The sequence below is a fragment of the Pantherophis guttatus genome, chromosome 3, assembly GCF_059756535.1.
Source record: "Pantherophis guttatus breed Tessera chromosome 3, ASM5975653v1, whole genome shotgun sequence".
Classification (NCBI taxonomy): Eukaryota; Metazoa; Chordata; class Lepidosauria; order Squamata; family Colubridae; genus Pantherophis; species Pantherophis guttatus.
Window position 1 is genome coordinate 159,458,447 of NC_142065.1, and position 19,443 is coordinate 159,477,889.

Consider the following 19,443-nt stretch of genomic DNA (forward strand, 5'->3'; position numbering starts at 1 on the left):
CATATGGCTTCTTCCGATCCACAAATATATGGGAATGTGCCCTGAAGTCATCAAAAATCAAGCTTAACTTGAAGGAAGAAGTTTTCATTTGAGATGAATTGTTTGACTGTTAATGGGAAGCCTCCACTATTTTGTTGTTCTTGGAACCTGCATGTCCCCTCTTTCTTAGTGTAGTCTATGAACATTATTTCAGTATTTTCTTTTGCCTGATACCAATAGTACTTAGACTTATATACTGCTCCATAGTCCTTTACAGCACTCTCTGACCAGTTTACAGTGTCAGTCCCCAACAATCTGGATCTTCATTTTACTGACCTCAGAACGATGAAAGGCTGAGTCACCCCCGAGCCCCATCAGGATCAAAATCCAGATTGTGGGCAGAATTAGTCTGCAGAATACTGCATTCTAATCGTTGCACCCCCTGGGTTCCTGATGCCCGTTACATCCATGCTTTTTGTACAAAGTCTCATTCCTACCTATCTGGGTTTTTCTTTGTTTATTTCATCAGAATAACAAAAAGAATGATTATTATAAAGAAAAATTAAGTGCCCAAACACAACATGTATCAAACAGAATAAGGTACAGTATACAGAAAATAAAATTTGCAGGAAGGAAACAATAAAATGAATTATACCAGAAAAAGCATTTTCTGAAAGATGCATAAACAACACTGTACAAAAATGTTCAGAAATGAAGATAGTAGAAAATGTTTAGAAATTAGGATATTAGAAAAAATGTACACAAAAATGGTATTTTAAAGACTATCAAAGTGATTTAGAAATGAAATAAATGAAACTAAAGTCTTGGAATGTCCCAAGGGCAGCTAGGGGCCTAGAGTTGCATATAAATGTTGATTCCATTTTTTTCTGAACAACAACTGAAGTATATTTGAGAGAGAATCATGAAACCAGTACAAAGTGGTATCTCCTCTTGCCCGTATCTCTCAGTCAATCCAGAAGGATGTAGTGTTTAATGCACTGAAGGACACTGAGAGATCAAAGAGAATTAACTCCAGATAAAGTCCTGCCTTTCTAAATCCTCTAGTCCAATCTGAAAGCAATTTGAAATGGGTTGAGATAATCTGAGTTTTTGTTTTGTTTTGTTTTTAGAGAGAGAGAGAAAAAGACCTCTATCTCCCCATCCAGTGAAAATGAGAATGTGCATTTCCAAGGATCCAGTGCAGAGTTCTTTAAAAGAGGTCAAATAATGTGCCTATTTTGGTTTAGTAATAATACATTTGTTAATATGGTGATATGTATGTATGTATGTATGTATGTATGTATGTATGTATGTATGTATGGTTTAAAAATGCAAATGTATCTTTTAATTATATATGGAAGATATGGATATCAATTATGTGTGAAAGCAAGATTACTGCTCAAAATTGGAAAGATACTGTGACCTCAGATTTACAATCACTGATTGCTAATAAACGTTAGCTTTCTAATAGCTGGCTGTTAGTGTAATGGAAAGAGGATGGGTAATAAAAAGACTAATTTCAAGAGAAGATAATATATCTAGCTTGAGGTTGAAGTGTGGAGTCCTTAGTGCTCTCTAAATTTGGTTGTTTGTTTACTGATGTTTCATTACCAAACTAGATAATATCTTTAATGCTTAACATGACCTCATCAGCTCATCAGCACATCAAAGACACAAAATACTCCAAGGACTCCAAAGACTATTATAATTATATATAATAATTATATCATTCTGTGAGGTCAGTATTTAATAATGTATTTGAATTATCTTTTTCTTTATTTTTTCCTATTTTTTTCCTCCAGGATATCAATATCTATATCTCTCTATCTCTCTATATATCTCTCTATCTCTCTATCTCTATCTCTATCTCTATCTCTATCTTTATCTCTATCTATCTATCTATCTATCTATCTATCTATCTATCTATCTATCTATTCATTTATCTATAAAACAGTTGCTAGGAGTGATAATAAATCTGTATCAAAAATGTTTGTTTAAATAAGAAAACATTCTGACCTTATATATTCATAGGAATGTATAATAACAGAATGACAAAGTTGGAAGGGACCTTGGAGGTCTTCTAGTCCAACCCCTGCTCAGGCAGGAGACTCTACATCATTTCAGACAAATGGCTGTCCAATCTCTTCTTAAAAGCCTCCAGTGATGTTAATTGATATGTCATAATGTTAGCTGAGATGTCTGCAATAATTTCCTTTCTAGAAATTATGAACTAGGTTGAACAATGATGATATATATTTTTTCTGCAAGCAGCCTCTCTGATTCACTGGATCTCCCAGGCTGAAATCGATCCTGTCTAAGCATACAAGAAAAGTTATTAGACACCTGCATAATTGATTCTGTAACAGTGGCAGCACCCAGACTGTGAGAATCTTTCCCCAGAAAAACTAATTGAAAACAGTATTCTGAAATAGTATTTTTTTTCAACTCCTGCAGTCCCTTCATATAGTAGGGGATATCTTTAAAGAAGGTCCAAGGCAGTTCTTAACAGTGAATGTATTGATTGCCCTAGCAAGTTTCTTATACCAGGTACTAATTGGGACATCAACAGCATCACTGATAGGAATAACCAAATATACTTAGAAGACATCTTGCAATCCAACCAGATCCCAAAGCATCTGCAGATAGACTGGGTGTTGGCAACCCATGTGTTCTGTCCCCGTCGCACGCACACACACAAACAGACATCCAGGAGTTAATGAATCAAACAGTCAGGAATTCCTTTAAGATAACAGCTTTGGCAGCGTCCCATGAATTGCCTGCCAAGAGATTTTACTCACTAAGGGAGGTTTTTTCTCCTCAGTCCGATATACCAAATTAATTCCACAAAGCAAAGAATTGTCAAAGTCCAGTCCGAAGAAATCCAAAAAGAGCTGCTAACAGGATTCTAGAAACACGATATGACTTCCGAGCTTTTCAATTTGTCCGTCACAAGGCCTGAATAGCTGACACACCCCATTTTATCCCTTGTGGGGTGTGGTCCAGTGACTCAATCTCTTAGCCTTCGGAAGAAACCTGAGGCATTGCTAGAGAGGAGGGTCCTGGAGAGGGAGCCCTTCCCAAATCCTCTCCTTCACCTTCTGAGTCCTCTCCCTCTGTTAGGACATGCTCGGGGGTTGGAGTCACAACACCATGGCTCCGGAGTCTCATGCAGCTCTTTGGGCCCTCTTCTGAGGCTTCCTGTCCCATCACTGGCTGGACCCACCCCCTCGCCCTTCCCTCCCAGTCACTCCTCACCTGGCCTTGGAAATCCGAGATATACAGAGAGAAGGGGGGAGAGAGAAGGAGAGGGGGAGAGAGAGACGTAGATACAGAGAGAGAGAGATACACAGAGAAGAGGGGGAGATAGAGAGAGGGAGAGAGATACATTGAGAGATACATAGAGAGAGAGGGAGGGGGGGGAGATGGAGAGAGAAAGAGAAAAGGGTTTTGTGGTTCCTGGTGTTTTTTACCAACTGGTTCTCTGCCCTAATGACAGGCTGGGTAGGTGTGGCTAGGGGGTCATGTGACTGGGTGGGAGTGAGTGATGTGGAGTTGGGAGTTGGCCACACCCACCCAGGTTTTGTGGCTCCCTGTGGTTTTTTTTTTCCAGTGGGAAACAGGTCCAAGACAATCTTAATGTTCCTTACAGAACAGAGCTGATGACAATGATGATGATTATTTGTATGTCTGTTCATTTCTTCTAAGCGACTCTGGGTGGTTCACAGCAGGTAGCAACAACCATCCAATAAAAACAAATTTAAAAAACCAATATACAAATGTATAAAAACCAATAATCACTTTAAAATAAAAATAATTGCAATCAGGGTCAGAAGCCATCCTTACATCAGCCATTGTACGAGCTCTACAACAATGCCAAACCCCCAGACATGTTGATAAAGCCATGTCTTCAGGGTCATCCTAAAAGCTCAGGAGAGAGGCAGTTTAAGTTCTGGGGAGATGATGTTCCAAAGGGCAGGTACCAGGGGTGAAATCCAGCAGGTTCTGGCAGGTTCTGGAGAACCAGTAACGGAAATTTTGAGTAGATCGGAGAACCGCCAAATACCACCTCTGGCTGGCCCCAGAGTGGGGTGGGAATGGAGATTTTACAATATCCTTCCCCCAGGAGTGGGGAGGGAATGGGGATTTTGCAGTATTCTTCCCCTGGAGTTGAGTGGGAATGGAGATTTTGCAGTATCCTTCCCTTGCCATGCCCACCAAGCCACGCATACCAAGCCACACCACACCCACAAGTATGTTTTGTAAAAACTTTAATAAAAATATAAATAATAGGAAGAGATAAAGCATTACTAATTATATACTGTTTATGTTATTGTGATATTTCTTAGATGGAAGCTCTATCGCTTATTATTTACCAAATTATATCAAGAACCTACTGCTAGATTTATTACCCTTAGGTTAATCCAACTGAATCAGTCCAGCACACAAGAAAAAAATGTTTCTGCTCATTGATGTAGATAAACATGTAAAAAAACAAATTGTGTTGTTTGCAATTACTGCAAGGAAGATGTGGAAGACTGTTGAGAGTGCTGTTAATTTTAGCAGGGATGAATTGAAGTGATACAGACTGTTGTAATTTTATATGAAGTTTGCTAAAAACCAATGGTTGCAAATAAATATGCTAAAAGATTCATTGCATAAATAAGACATCCCAGACTGACAAAGTGCAAAATTGAAATGGGCTAATTTATCAACTTTTATAGGGATTCTTGAATCTAAAGCAGAAGAAAAGATTCAGAACATCTCTTCTCCCAAACAGCCAACTAATCATTGATTTTAAAAAAAAAAAACACACGCTTTGGGGAATAAAACAATAAAAGGCTCAACAAAAAAAAAAAAAAAGGTCATAGACAAGATTTCTAGGGGAGGACATGCTGCAAAGCCTGCAGAACCTGAGGCTGAAAAAATGGTAGCAACTTATTTCAACGGGCTCTGAAATATTTCAGCAAACTGGAAGGATCACTTGGAGATAGAATGATACTGAGCAGTTTCTGTAGCTTATGTTCAGACTTCAGACTTTTTGGATATAATTCTTAAAATCCCTAAATTAAAATAACGTTTTTGGTCTTTCTATCCAGGTGATTATTGAAGATTCCACAAATCTGAAGGGTGCCAGATTGTGTAGGTTTAATACAGCAAATTGCATAGAAGAATTTCTGTATCTGAAAGTAACAAGAGAGCCAATTAAGCTGTATTCCATTACTGAACTGTTACATTCTGCAGGTATCAATTTTTCCACACCTTTTATTATTCTACGGTATTTATATAGAGAATGTGTGTAATTGTATTTTATTTCTAAATATGTTATTTTGGGGTACCATTAAAAGAATTCCAATTTGTAATGAAATTGCTAGAAAAGGTCACTTGAAAGAATAGTTATTATTTATAAGTGAGAAGTTCACTAAGTTACTGAAAATTTACTATGGTGTACTAAAATCTGTTCCAGCACTCTGGGCAGTTTACAATGTCAGTTTATTACCCCAACAATCTGGGTCCTTATTTTACTGATTTCAGAAGGATGGAAAGCTGCATCAACCTTGAGCCCCATCAGGATCGAACTCCATGGTGTGGGCAGAATTTGCCTGTAATGCTACATTCTAACCACTGCGCCAAGAGGGGTCTATGGAGAAATGGCATTCTGAAGTTCATAATTTGCTCAATAATTGTTTCAAATAGGATTATATAAAAACAATAATATCTTATGGACATATCAGCATTAATTTTGAGAAGCTTTTCCTGATGGACTAATGTTGCAGAAACATGTTCAGACAGATGAGAAACAGCAAAATCTTAAAACTGAATCATTAAAGCTCAACACTCTTTTTGTCCATGCATAGTGATAGTCAGAATTTTCTCTCTTTCTCTTTTTTAAAAAATTTTTCTATCTCCCATGAGGTTGGGATTTTAACACAACTTACTTAAGAGTAAGCCTTATTGAATGCAATGCATTCACTTTGGAGTAGACAAACCCAGACACCGTTAGGCATTTTAATGACTTCAGTTTGATATTAGTCATTGCTGAGGAGGATCATCTTCCTTGTGAATGGCTTTTGTGCCCTTTCGTTTGATTGGTTCACCCAGAAACCACCAAAAGGCTGCATGAATCACTCTGACTCATTACTTTCCAGTAATAGGCTGGCCTTTTTTTCAATTTCATCTGACTGCAAATGCAATGTGAGACCCCCCCCCACTTTAATGTATTATCTTCTAAACGGACTGACAAGAGTATAAATTCAAGACAAAGGGCTTTAATTTTCCTTTCTTTCAGTGATCGTTCTTCAACATCCTCACAATGGAATTTCAACCAAATTTATACTAATTACGACAGGACTGCTTTCATCAGCTATTGACTGCACAAAGGTGTCTGAACCAGAACCTTGAGCTCTTGCAAGTTAGAGCTTGTGCCAATATAAATCAGCACAGTTTCATTGAGCATAATATAACAAAATCAATTCTGCAGGAGGAAAAAGGTCCAAAGGCTGATTATTGCCTTCTGTAAATTTTTATAAATTAGAATTTTTTTACTGATTTTCCCCCCTATCTTTATAATAGGAGAAAAATAATTTAAAGCATTTTTATTTTATTTTTTTACATATACTGAGTAGTTTTATAGAGCTGAGGTGGCACAGTGGTAAGGGTGCAGCACTGCAGGCTATTTCAGCTGACTGCTAGCTGCAGTTTGGCAGTTCAAATCTCACTGGCTCAAGGTTGACTCATCCTTCCGTTCTTCCGAGGTGGGTAAAATGAGGACCCAGATTGTTTGGGGCAATATGCTGACTCTGTAAACTGCTTAGAGAGGGCTGTAAAAGCAAAATGAAGCAGTATATAAGTCTAAGCGCTATTGCTATTGCTATTAATTCATTTTGCACTGGAATGGATGGATGGCTGTATTATCTCACAAGACCCTGAGGACACAGATAAACCTCCAAATTGCCTAAACGACTCTCTAAAAGAACGCAAATAACCAGTTGTCTGCAAGGAATATAAATCCTTCCATTCTCCACCATCCAATCAGAGCTGAAGAAGCTTCTTGGATGAGAAGCAAAATGTCTTCAAAGAAAAACAAGAAAGTCCAGTTGCCTCTTGAAAAAGCACCTTTGGAACAATCATGACCTGGATGACTGAGAAACTCCACAGAGTTCCAAATATGGACTTCTATTTTCTTTCCTTAAATCCTGAATGAAGGTGAAATTCCAATCACTGTCTCCCAATGCTGCTTCATAAGGAAGTCCTTGTCTCTATTCTGGAATATTGTTCATTGACTGTTCTTGACTGTTAGTATATTCAGGGTCAAACTCTGATTGAAGAACGAGGCACAGGTTTGCCATAACTAAAATTATGACTAATATGTGCCAACTTCTTAAGGACAAAATCCAAAGGGTGTAAGAAAAAATACAAAGAATATGAGAAACAACAGCTGCAGAAAGAAAAAAAAATCCAAAGGTATAAGAAAGTATAGCAGTTAAGAGTAACAGATGGTTCAATCACATATGGAAGAATTGATTACTTGGTAAAGCATATATTCTAAAAATAGAACTGCAGGAGGTATAATATGATGGTACATTGAGATATAATTCTGGTCCAGGCCATTACAGGATTCATATAAGTGCTTAGGCATGCAAGTGGAAAGCATCCCCTTTTGTTAGTGGAGAATGGTTTTCCACTCTTAATTGGGATAGAAGAGCCTCTGATCTCTTAATGATCTTGGATTGAGTTGCAAAAAAAGTAGTACATTTTAAAAGCATTTGTTTGAATATTGCATACATGCTACCAGCAAAGATTTGAGATTTTGACATATTTACATATTGGCATTCACCCATTTAATTTGATCTCTAAAATCACTGGACTGCCCAAAATATACATATTTCTCTGACAGGAAAACTAACAAAAAATTGGTACCCTACTGGCAACCAGTATAGCACCAAAAGTAGTGGAGTCATAAGTGCATAATGTGATGCCTTCATCCCTGCTTGCACACTGCATTCTGGAACTAGCTGAAGCTTCTATATGGTCTTCAAGATCAGCCCCATGTAGAGTAATCCAATTGTGAGATGACAAAGACAGGAGTGATCTTCCAGTTCAACAGAGGGTGCAACTGGCACACAAAATATACCTATACAAAGGGTCTCTTGGCCACAGCTTCCATTTGCTTTTGGGAGCAGGAGCTGAGAGTCCAAGAGGATCTCAGATTCTTCACAGGTCTTAGAGTGCAGAATTCACTATACAACCACATTGAAAGACAACAATGAAACACCTCCAGATCTGGAAGGTCCTAAACAGAGAAAGCCTCTGAGTCCTTGTCTTGTTAGTACTGAGCTTGAGTCTGTCAATCATTCACACCAGCATAGGTTCAGGCACTGAGTCAGGACTCTGACTGAAGTGCTCACTTAGCTAGGAACTGAAATGCATTTATTTTTATTTTATTTATTAAAATGTATTTTGTCTGTATCATTGTCATGTGATACCCATGCATATCATCAGTATATTGATGGTACCTGACCCAAATTGGCAGATGACCTCACCCACCAGTTTCATATAGGTGTTAAACAGAATGGAAGAGGATTGCAGTGGAAACCCTGCAATCTACAAGTGGTAGATCATGGAAACAATTTCTCCCCAAGTGAAAACACTAATTAAAACAAACATAGGGAAAGGAGAGAAATCACTGAAAACAATGCCTCCAGCCTCCAGAATTGGTCCAAAGGAAACTATGGTTCATGGTATTGAAAACTTGAAAAATCAAGGACTACAATAATGGATGTGTGTGTGTGTGTGTGTGTGTGTGTGTGTGTGTACAACAGCACCATGGCTGGAAATGATGGCAATTTTTGGCCATTATGAAGTAAGAAAAAGGCAGTTGGGCTGTTAAAAGAGGTGCTTTTATGGCCAATAACCTCTACCCCAGAAACTGTTGAAAAGAATAACCATTCAAGAGATTCCTTCTCTCACAATAAAAGCAGAGAATTTCGAAAAAGCTCATATTTACAGCTCTAACATATTGGCGGAGCAGTATGTGCTGCAGATTATAGAACAGAAGAAAGTATATATTAAATGTGTAGTTCATGTATAATATGGATTTTGAGGGGAAAATATTAAAACCTCTTGATACATTTTTAAGTTGCATAGTAACATAACAAGAGGAGAGAATATAACAGGAAAGCTATGTTATTCTATGGTGGTATAAAATCAGAAAGAGTCTGGTAGAATCTTTTCTAATTAACGAATTGTAGGAGATGACCAGACTGAGCATGAGGGAGGGATCAAATGCATAATCAGTCTTGAGTCCCTTCATACCCACAAGAGATCTTAGTCCAGTCCATCTTGAATTCCATTGACTCTTATTTACTGCCAATTTGCTTTGACCATTAGTAGTTTTGATTCTTGTAGAGCAGTGACTCCTAACCTTTTGGGTACAGGAACTGGTTCCAAGGAGAGAGATTTTTCCATGGACTGGTGGGGGCATGGTTTTGCATGCTGCCTGCATCCCGTGGATGGGTTGTCACTTGTTTGTGGGGCCCAGTTTCTGGCAAGCTACAGACCAGTGCCAGGCAACAGACCAGGGGTTGGGGACCTCTGTTATAAACCTTTATGTTCATTTGAGCTGACTAGTTTGCCTGATTTCCCCTATGTTTGAGAAAAATGTTATTAAAAGGTATAAATTGTTATTAAAAGGTATAATGTTATTAAAAGGTATAAAAAGGAGGGCCTTCTCTGTGGGGGCACCCGCCCTCTGGAACGAGCTACCCCCAGGAATACGACTAATCCCGGACCTCCGGACCTTCCGTCGAGCTTTGAAGACCTTCCTATTCCAGCAAGCTGGGCTGGCTTGAAATTTTTAAAGGGTTTTTAAGGGGTAATGGGTTTTAAATACTTCGGGAAGCCAATTGGATTTAATTCGGTTTTAAATTATTTTAAATTTTGTATTGTATGTATTTTAATCTGGCTGTGCACCGCCCTGAGTCCTTCGGGAGAAGGGCGGTATACAAATTTAAATATAATAATAATAATAATAATAATAATAATAATAATAATAATAATAATAATAATAAAAAAAAAAATTGGTCACTCAATGCCAGGGGTGTCAAACTGGCAGCCCACGGGCTGGATGCATCATGCACAGGTCATGCCCACCCCAGCTCGGCAAAGGGGAAAAACATTGTGAAATGTTACATGATGGCAATATGATGCAGCAAGTTTGACACCCGTGCTTTATGCAATTAATGAAGTGAACTATGATTCATGAAAGTTTATGCTTTTGGGTAAAATATAGGAAGAGAACATATTTATTAATAGCTATATTTGAAACTGACATAAAGATCCTGAATTATTCATTTTTAAAGAAAGGGTCTCAAATTAGAAAGACTTTGTAGGTGTGCAATCCTCTTGTTTAGAACTTATCTTACATGTAAACTTATAAAAGGTTTAACAAAAATGATTGAAAGAAAGTGGTTGCCAAGCTAGATCAAACGCAAGTTATATTTCCACATTTTTTTCATATTTTTCAGTAAAAAAAGTGTCCTAAGTGACTGATACTTATGGTATTTGCCATATGCTTAGTTAGGCAGATTGTAACATATAGCCTGCAATGTTTTCAAACATTTCTAATTCCTGATCTGTTTCCAATTAGTATTTCTTTCTCCTGCTTTCCACACCTACAAAAGTGTACTGATAGCTTTCTCCTAAGCAAAGCTGACAAATGTAATAAATTATGTGGTTCTTTAAAGAAGGTGACAACACCCATCTCAAAGGGTAGAGTTCAGCCAACAGATTTCATTTTCATGATGATATGACAGTTACAAGGACATGATGTCCCCCAAGGTGAAAGATCAGTATGTATAGCTATCCTTCTATATGAATGAATGTGAATACATACGGTATAATAAAACTGTCAGACAAGGAGTCATACTTCTGACTAATTTCCTTCCTACAGCAAGAAAGAAACAATATGAATAACCTTACCTTCCCTTCCTTTTTTCTTTTCTGACTTTGTATTATTAGTAGGCAGAGAGATTCTCCAAAGCCACTTTATTTTGCTTCGCCAAATTTATTAACCTCTCTCCCTCCCAAATATCCCTGACTAGGTGGCTCAAGTGGCTAAGACACTGAGCTTGTCGTTCAGAAAGTTCGGCAGTTCGAATCTCTAGTACAGGTCTCCTGCGTCAGCAGAGGGTTGGACTAGATGACCTCCAAGGTCCCTTCCAACTTTGTTACTGTTAGTGTTATAGTTAGATTTTTCTTCTGTATTTCTCCAAGTGCAAGAGAAATGCTTCCATGCTTCAATGGTAGCATTCTCCCTTAGTGCACAATAGCACTTCTGCTAGAAAGCCCTATGGGAAAAATTCCCTTCATGACATATTCCTCTTTGGATTAATTGAACTATGAAAGGCCAGAGAGACTGCATGTTGCTGGATAATCAGTTCTAGAACACATGCTTTCTGATGATTTCAAAACTATCAAAATGAAGAATGACACATTCCACTCTTAGAAATAATCTCCTCCTCCGAAATATATTTTTGAAAGAATTCTCTTTTATCAACTTGAGTAAGAATGAACATGTAGGATATTTAATAAGTGATGGGCTGGCAATGACTACTTCAAATGTGGTTATGTTCCTTCCTTCTCTTCCTCAGTAAAAGGCCATGGCTAATGCAGCAGTTAGTGCCTTTAGCAGGTACTGCCCATTGCATTAGTTGTCATCATCTGTTCTCCCCCTTTTAATGAGAATTATTGGAACATAACTAAAAGAAGGAAAATTAAGGGTTCCTTAAACTCAGAACTTTATCTTAAATCTGGAGAGATTTCCAAGGGATGATGAAATAGAATAGAATAGAATAGAATAGAATAGAATAGAATAGAATAGAATAGAATAGAATAGAATAGAATAGAATAGAATAGAATAGAATAGTTGGAAGGGACCTTGGAGGTCTTCTCGTCCAACCCTCTTCTTAGGCAGGAAACTCTATACCATTTCAGACAAATGGTTATCCAATCTCTTCTTAAAACCTTCCAGTGTTGGTGCATTCACAACTTCTGGAGACAAGCTGTTCCACTGATTAATTGTTCTAACTGTCAGGATATTTCTCCTTAGTTCTAGGTTGCTTCTCTCCTTGATTAGTTTCCACCCATTGCTTCTTGTCCTGCCCCCAGGTGCTTTGGAGAATAGCTTGATTCCCTCTTCTTTGTGGGCATCCCCTGAGACATTGGAACACTACTATCATGTCTCCCCTAGTCCTTCTTTTAATTAAACTAGATAGACCTAGTTCCAGCAACCATTCTTCATATGTTTTAGCCTCCAGTCCCCTAATCATCTTTCTTGCTCTTCTCCGAACTCTTTCTAGAATCTCCACATCTTTTTTACATCGTGGCGGCCAAAACTGGATGCAGTATTCCAAGTGTGGCATTACCAATTCATTATAAAGTGGTATTAACATTTCACGTGATCTTGATTATATCCCTCTGTTTATGCAGCCTAAAAATATTTATTTTAAACAAACAAACAAATAAACTCTAATAATCAGTGTTCATTAAGAACAGCAGCAGCAAGTTAAACATGGATGTTAGACTTAAGAAAAAAAGGAAATGTGAAGAAACAAACTAAGAAGGCTAATCCTATTTAGGGCACAATTAGGCATCAGAAAAAGATTGATTTTGAAATGTATAGGGGACTTGCCTTGGATGCATGAAACATAACCCTAAATCCTAATGCCACTCTCTAGAATTGCTCATTGCACCTATAAATTTTGCTAGAGGAAATTTTTGAAACTTTATAAAGTTAATTTCCTTTCTTCCCTTTCCCACAACCTGATGATGATCCCGAGGAGCAAAAGTTTCTTGCAAGCTCCTCCCTCATCATTAAATTTCAGTACAAAACAATTATTAGTGCCCAGGGATTTAGCCAATCAACTGTCATAGACTTATTTTTATGGTCTGCAGATCAGCTGTAGTTGGATTCTGACCTAATGAGGGTCTCTAAAAGCTAGCATGGTTTGTTATCTTTCTTGATCTGTAGATTTTTTTTTTTTAAAAAAAACCCTATAGTTTCCAGGGTATCATCAAAAACAAAATTATAGAAATCATTTGCAGAAAGTGAGGAAATATTGGTTTCTTATAGCTATTTGAGAGGGTTAAAATAGAAGAATAGATATAGATAATCTTAGCAACAGTTCTGATTTTTTTTTCTGAACACTTGAACTTTTTATCTGTGAACTGCAATGGATTAGAAATAGGCCTAGTGCTCAGAAATGTCCCTGCTTCATACGCCAGGAAAGGGGTCTCACCACTCATTCTGTGAAAAGATGAAGAGAATAATTGCTTCTCTGTGCTGGTCTTCATGAGAAAAAAAGGAGAAACTTTGGCTTTGTAACAAAACCTATTAGAAGTACCTTCTCAACCTTGAAGCCTTTTGACATCTTTTTCTAGATAGTGCAGTGTGGAAAAAAATATTCTGATTTATATGGGTATTATATGGGAGATCCTCATCTCTATGGATGAAGATTCCCAAACTCTCTTAGAAAGGCTCTCTTAGACCCTTATCAAGAATGATTCTGTCCTTGACTCATTGATATTTGTGATCTGATTGATATCTGTTGCCCAAATCACTGTCAGATTCCTTTGTAGCAATCAATTTAATCCAAACAGTGTCTCTCACAACTCTAATTAATAATATTTAATAAAAACAACATTAACGTAGGAACTCCTTGGAGAATTCTGACTTTCAAATGAGAAACCTACATTATTTATATTGATATTTGCAACATAAGGGAGCAAGATTCTATTTTTTTTTTATGCTTTTGGATATAAAGAAAAAGAGGATTTTTTTTTTTTTTTTTTGTAAGACAGAGCAGTCGGCACCTATTGTTTGTATTGGAACCAGATAATAGACTTCTTATCAGGTACAAAATGAGCTCTCACAATTATAGCCTTTTGTAACTAGTGGCAGATCTATAGAAACAGAGTCCCTCAGATACCAATTGGGGAAGGGAAAATTGAAAATGGACAGTTAGGAGTGAAGAGAAATGGGGCTATGAACTCTATTTCATTCACGAAATATTCCTCAGGGCTTTGAAAGCGGAATAAACAAATAGTTGATATGATCAAGAAAGAAGAAAAGAAAAAAAAATCTAATGTAAATTTCCTTAGGTTGGTCATATTTACATGAAAACTGCATTCTGCCTTGGGGGACACTGACTACTGACATCAGAAGGGGTGGCCGGGAGAGGGTCAAGATGAGGTTTCTGTTGGGGCAGATGAGAACTAATTTTGGGAGGGTTGAGGAGAGATCACTTTCTGGTTATAAAAGGCTCACTTCAAATCCATACTACTGGGTAAGATGGATGATGTGGAGGAGAATTTCCTTGGTTTTCTGAGGAGTTGTCTGAATCGAAGCACTGGAAGAATGCAACACTGACAGAAAGAAAGAAGGAAATCCAACTATACATGGGTGCAAAATCCAAAGTTTGAAGTCCTTAATGGATCTTGCAATGACCTATGGAATAACCAGTATGCAACTATCTGTGCTGTGGTCTACAGATGACATGTTGCATACCTTTATTTTTTGGGGACCAGTTGCTTAGCTTGTATTTCACTGAGTCTAAGTTTCACTAGATTTCACATGTACTATAGGGAAATTTTCTTTGAACCTACAATGTCTAAGTATTCAGTAAGAAAATTCGCACGAGCCCTACGTGGCAGATGTGCCCAAACCACTTAATTAAATGTTTCTGATTGTCTTCAACTGCCAATAAATTCATTGCAGCACTGTCCTTTAATTATGTCATCATTTGTCATAGAAGGAAATCCCTAAAATTTGGTATGGTTACTATACTATAATTATAGGTATTGTTGCCTTCTGGCAGAAGATACAGAACAATTAAAACTCGGACCACACGTTTTCTGAATAGTTTTTATCCCAGAGCTATAATTGCACTCAACAATGAACTAAAGGGCCACCATCAGTGAGCTGTTAGATAGCATTACTTGGTCTGTTGAGTGGATGTTTGGGTGGTATGGGGTGGGGAATTTGTGGTGGGTGGGGGTGTGTTTGGGGATTGTTATGTGTGTTGGACCTGGTCTTTGGATGTTAAGTGAATTTCATTGTATGGGTATATTGTGTATATACGTACAAAGACAATAAAGTTATTATTATAGGCACATATGGAAACATTTTTCAACTTATTTGGAAGTAAGGTCCAAGATTATGCATCATACAGCAGCATCAGTAGCATTCATAATTGACAGATATACATTGTGGTAGCAATGCTTCTGCTATTTCCCTCCCCCCTCCCCCATTAGAAGCATCATGTCAGTACTCTGAAGGCTGAAGTGGTCTGGACAATTCAATTGTTGATAATAGATGTGGCAGCTATTTTTTTTAAAATTGGACAATTGAGCCAAGATATTTGTTGCTCAAAGTGATCTCCATCAAAGTGCAGTTACTTGAGAGCCATCATTGTGAATATTTGATCTTGTCTGTATTAATGGATAAGTCATATGGATAACTTTTATATCAGATAAGTTGTCAGAGACTTCTCTTTCATTTTCTGCAAAATAACAATAACAACACCCTCCCAAAGCCCCCCCCACAAAAAATCTCACAACCATTAGCAAACATGAGATATGTGATGAATTCATCTTGTTCATATTTGACACCATACAACTAGCAAAGATTTTTTTCATGGCTGCTTTGATGACAATGTTGAATAGAGAGGCAGATTGAACACTGCCTTGCCTCGTGACTATACATACAGAAAAGTTATTTCAGCCATGAAATAACACAAACAAAACTTTGTATCCTTTGTACACAGGTTGTAGGAGGCAAACTGGTTTAGCAGTCACACTTTCAACTTCAAATGTCTCCCACCAAATTGGTTGATAGATACTACAAATGCTGCTTCAAAGTCATAGCAATATGCCTCTTGATGCAATCTTCAAGCAATTGTTGCTGTAAAAATATTTTATCACAGCATGCTTTTCCAGGCTAGAAACAAGCTTGTCCCTCTTGGACTAGTGGCTCTTTTCTGAAGCTTTTTGATGGATCACTTTCATAAATATTTTGTCCATAATTAATAACAGGCTAATCCCACAGTAATTATACCACTTGTTTCTTTCAAATAAGTCCCCTTTCTTGAAAATTAACCTTATGTTGACAGATGTCTATGGAGATTCCCAGTCATCCAGGTCATGGTTGTCCCAAAGGTGTTTTTTTTTTCTCATGAGGCAACTGGACTTTCTGGGTTTTTCTTTGAACATATTTCGCTTCTCATCCAAGAAGCTTTTTCAGCACTTCTTCAGCTCTTCTTCAGAGCTGAAGAAGCTTCTTGGATGAGAAGCGAAACATCTTCATAGAAAAAAACCCAGAAAGTCCAGTTGCCTTTTCAGAAAAAAAGCACCTTTGGGACCTTATATTTACAATTTTCACTAAGTTGTTGTCTTCTTAGACTATCAGATTACTTGAAGGAGTGAGTGGATCTGACAATTTAGTATACCACTACCTTTCTCCCCCAACTGGCTTTTATAGGCTATCAAGGAAAGGAATAGGGAGAAAAATGGGTTCACAAAATGTCTCACTGCAGAGAAAGGAGGTGATGGTGTCCTTAAAATGAGTAGAAGCACCTTGCCTTAAGGTGCTGACTTTGGACCCATTCTACTGGACAATGACTATAGAGTCTCCAACTGTGGTCCTTCTGAGATAGTCCATAGAGAGAACGCACCCAGGTGAATGAATACTACTTTACTGTAAGGTTAAATTAACAGAATTTTGCATGTCTGAAAGTACATTTTTCTTCTGTCACTTTTATAGCCAGAAACTAAAGAGAGTTCCTTTTAAGATATTTGCCATAGTCACATCCCCTTTGCAGGCTATATTGCCTCTTATTTGACTATGTTGCCTTATTATCATTGCCTTTTATTTAACCATCAGCCCTGGCTGTGGCAATTCCCTTGTCTACCATTACATTAACCTTCCCTTTATAAGGGTAGTTATTGAGAAAGTAGTAGGTTAACTAAGTAGTAAGTTAACTCCTGCAAAGGAATAATCAAAACAAGATTTTGGGATCTTTTGCAGTCAGATGTCTTGACTCAATGTCTGGGCAAGGAGAAACAGGTTGCAAACAAGATAAAATATCTATTAAGACAGAAGCCAATTCATTTTAGAACTATGCCAAGTATAGCTCTTGATTGGGTTGTGCTTCCCAAGAAAGAGCCATTAAAAGTTCACCTGGCTTTTCAGCTCTTTCCAGTGGAAATCAGATAGTCCAAGAAGGATTTTGTCCACTTGTAGTCTTTCTTTGAGCTGGAGGCAATGGCAATGGTCACTTTATAGCTTTATAGCCTCACACTTGAATTACTATAACTCTGCCTATATAGGACTGCCCTCAAAGCCTGTCAGGAAACCCTAGCTAGTGCAAAATGTTTTAGCCCATGTGATAATCTGAATAACAAGATCCTGTCAAAGGGGGATGAACCACAGACTTGCAAGATGGATGTCAGCCCCTAGGCCAGATCAGGAAATCAATTCCATAGAATGTCTAGAATTAGACTTTGTTGAAATAGGTTATAGTAACAGTAACAAGTAACACTTGCAAGTCTGATTGTGTTTTATCACCTCACCTCCTATAACACAGTGAATCAGGGAAACATCTGTAATATCTGTTTCCACGTATCTTGTTAACCAGGACTTCAAGAATGGGACTTCAGCTCTTTTTGCCTAGATAATGGTGCTTGCACATTTCTGTCAAGGTTATCTCCCTTATTCTCTCTATATAATACCAGGACTAGAGAAATTGCACTAATTGCTGATCTGTTTCTGGGTGCAATTCAAAGTACTAGTTATCATTTTCAATGTCATATAAAATTTGGACCCTTGTTATCTGTAAAATTACTTAATCCAAGGAGAATCTCTTTGCCCGACGTACGTCTGCAAAGAGTCTATGTTGTGGAGTTCAAAAAAATTTCAAAATTTTTTACTACCGGTTCTGTGGGTATGGCTTGGTGGGCGTGGCATGGCTTGGTGGGTGTGGCAGGAGAAGGATACTGTTAAATCTCCATTCCCTCCCCACTCCAGGAGAAGGTTACTGCAAAATCCCCATTTCTTCCCAATCAGCTGGGATTTCGGAGGCAGAGAATAGATGGGAATGGGGCCAGTCAGAGGTGGTATTTACCGGTTCTTCGAACTACTCAAAATTTCCACTACCAGTTCTCTAGAACTGGTCAGAACCTGCTGAAACCCACCTCTGGTCCTACCCTTTGCCAGAGTGTAGAAAGATAAAATTCAGGGTACTGCATTATTAGGTCCTCTCCTATGCAATAACGTCCTGCACCAAAAATAAGATCTGCATCTTCATGTCTGATATTCAGAAATCTGCTTAAGACCTGACTTTTTCAAAGAACTTTTGGGAACTGAGATGTGAGTAGCAGAATATACAGTGGCATGAATCATTCTTGTTATGGATTTGCTATAGCTTATCATTGTGTTATGCCTCCTCTCTTTATTTTATTCCTGTGATATATTTTTTTACTTATAGTTGAATGACTGAAATGATACAAAAATAATTCTAAATAAAGAAATTGTCTTCCTCCCTTTCTATAGATTGGAAAGAAGCCCCATAGAGTCATGCAGGGGAGAGTGCTTATGTATTCTCATGCTTACTGCTCAGGCTTGCAACAATTCATGCTGTCCAGAGTTCTTCTGCAAATATTTGGAACAGTTGGCTACCCAGGGAGGTGGAGAAGATTAAAATGGACTTCATGACCTTGACAGGGCTGGCTCCAACTTTTTTCTCTGATAAAGAAAAGAGAAATAATCCTTTTGAAGTATCATTTGTTTTTCTATATTTCATTTCCAAATCTTCACATAGTTTTAATAAAAAAGAGTCATAGTATTCATACATTCCTACTAAAAAAACCTCTTAAAAAAAAACTCTAAATGCAAGGTGTACACTGTATTGTTCTAAAGCAGAGTGTCAAACTCATGTCATCACAGTTGCGTCACATGACATATCGGGACTTTCCCCCCCCCTTTGCTAAACTGGGCATGGGCATGGCCAGCGCATGACGCATCCTGCCCACGAGCCCATGGGAGTTTGATAGCCCTGCTCTAAAGATTAAGGATATGCTACTGGTCAGCTTTAAATTGGATTGGATTTTGGAAAGGTTAGAAACATGCCCTTATTCATTTAATTACTGGATTTGTTTCCCTCTTAACAGTCATAGCTGTAAGAGGGAAAAGATTAATGGAGCTGTTGCATAGCAGAAGTTCAGCCTCTTTTAGATACAATACAGTGTCAAATATCTTACTGATTAAAATAGTTCAGGATATAACATTAATTAATACCTCTATTTCACCAGCTGAAAATGAGGATCATTGAATTACAACTGAATAATATTCTAAAAGTGATTATGTTTTATTCAATATTTATGAAACAGTCACTCTTAAAAGATTTTTGCTAC

At 37.7% G+C, this 19,443-nt stretch overlaps 1 long non-coding RNA gene across 1 annotated transcript; it reads left to right on the forward strand.

Moving 5' to 3' along the window:
- Nucleotides 1–1,117: 1,117 nt before the first annotated feature.
- Nucleotides 1,118–18,799, forward strand: LOC117672368 (uncharacterized). The gene is made up of 3 exons (XR_004593202.3): nucleotides 1,118–1,198; nucleotides 5,076–5,220; nucleotides 18,584–18,799. It is a non-coding gene; the product is annotated as an uncharacterized LOC117672368 (long non-coding RNA).
- The last annotated feature ends 644 nt before the right edge of the window (nucleotides 18,800–19,443 follow it).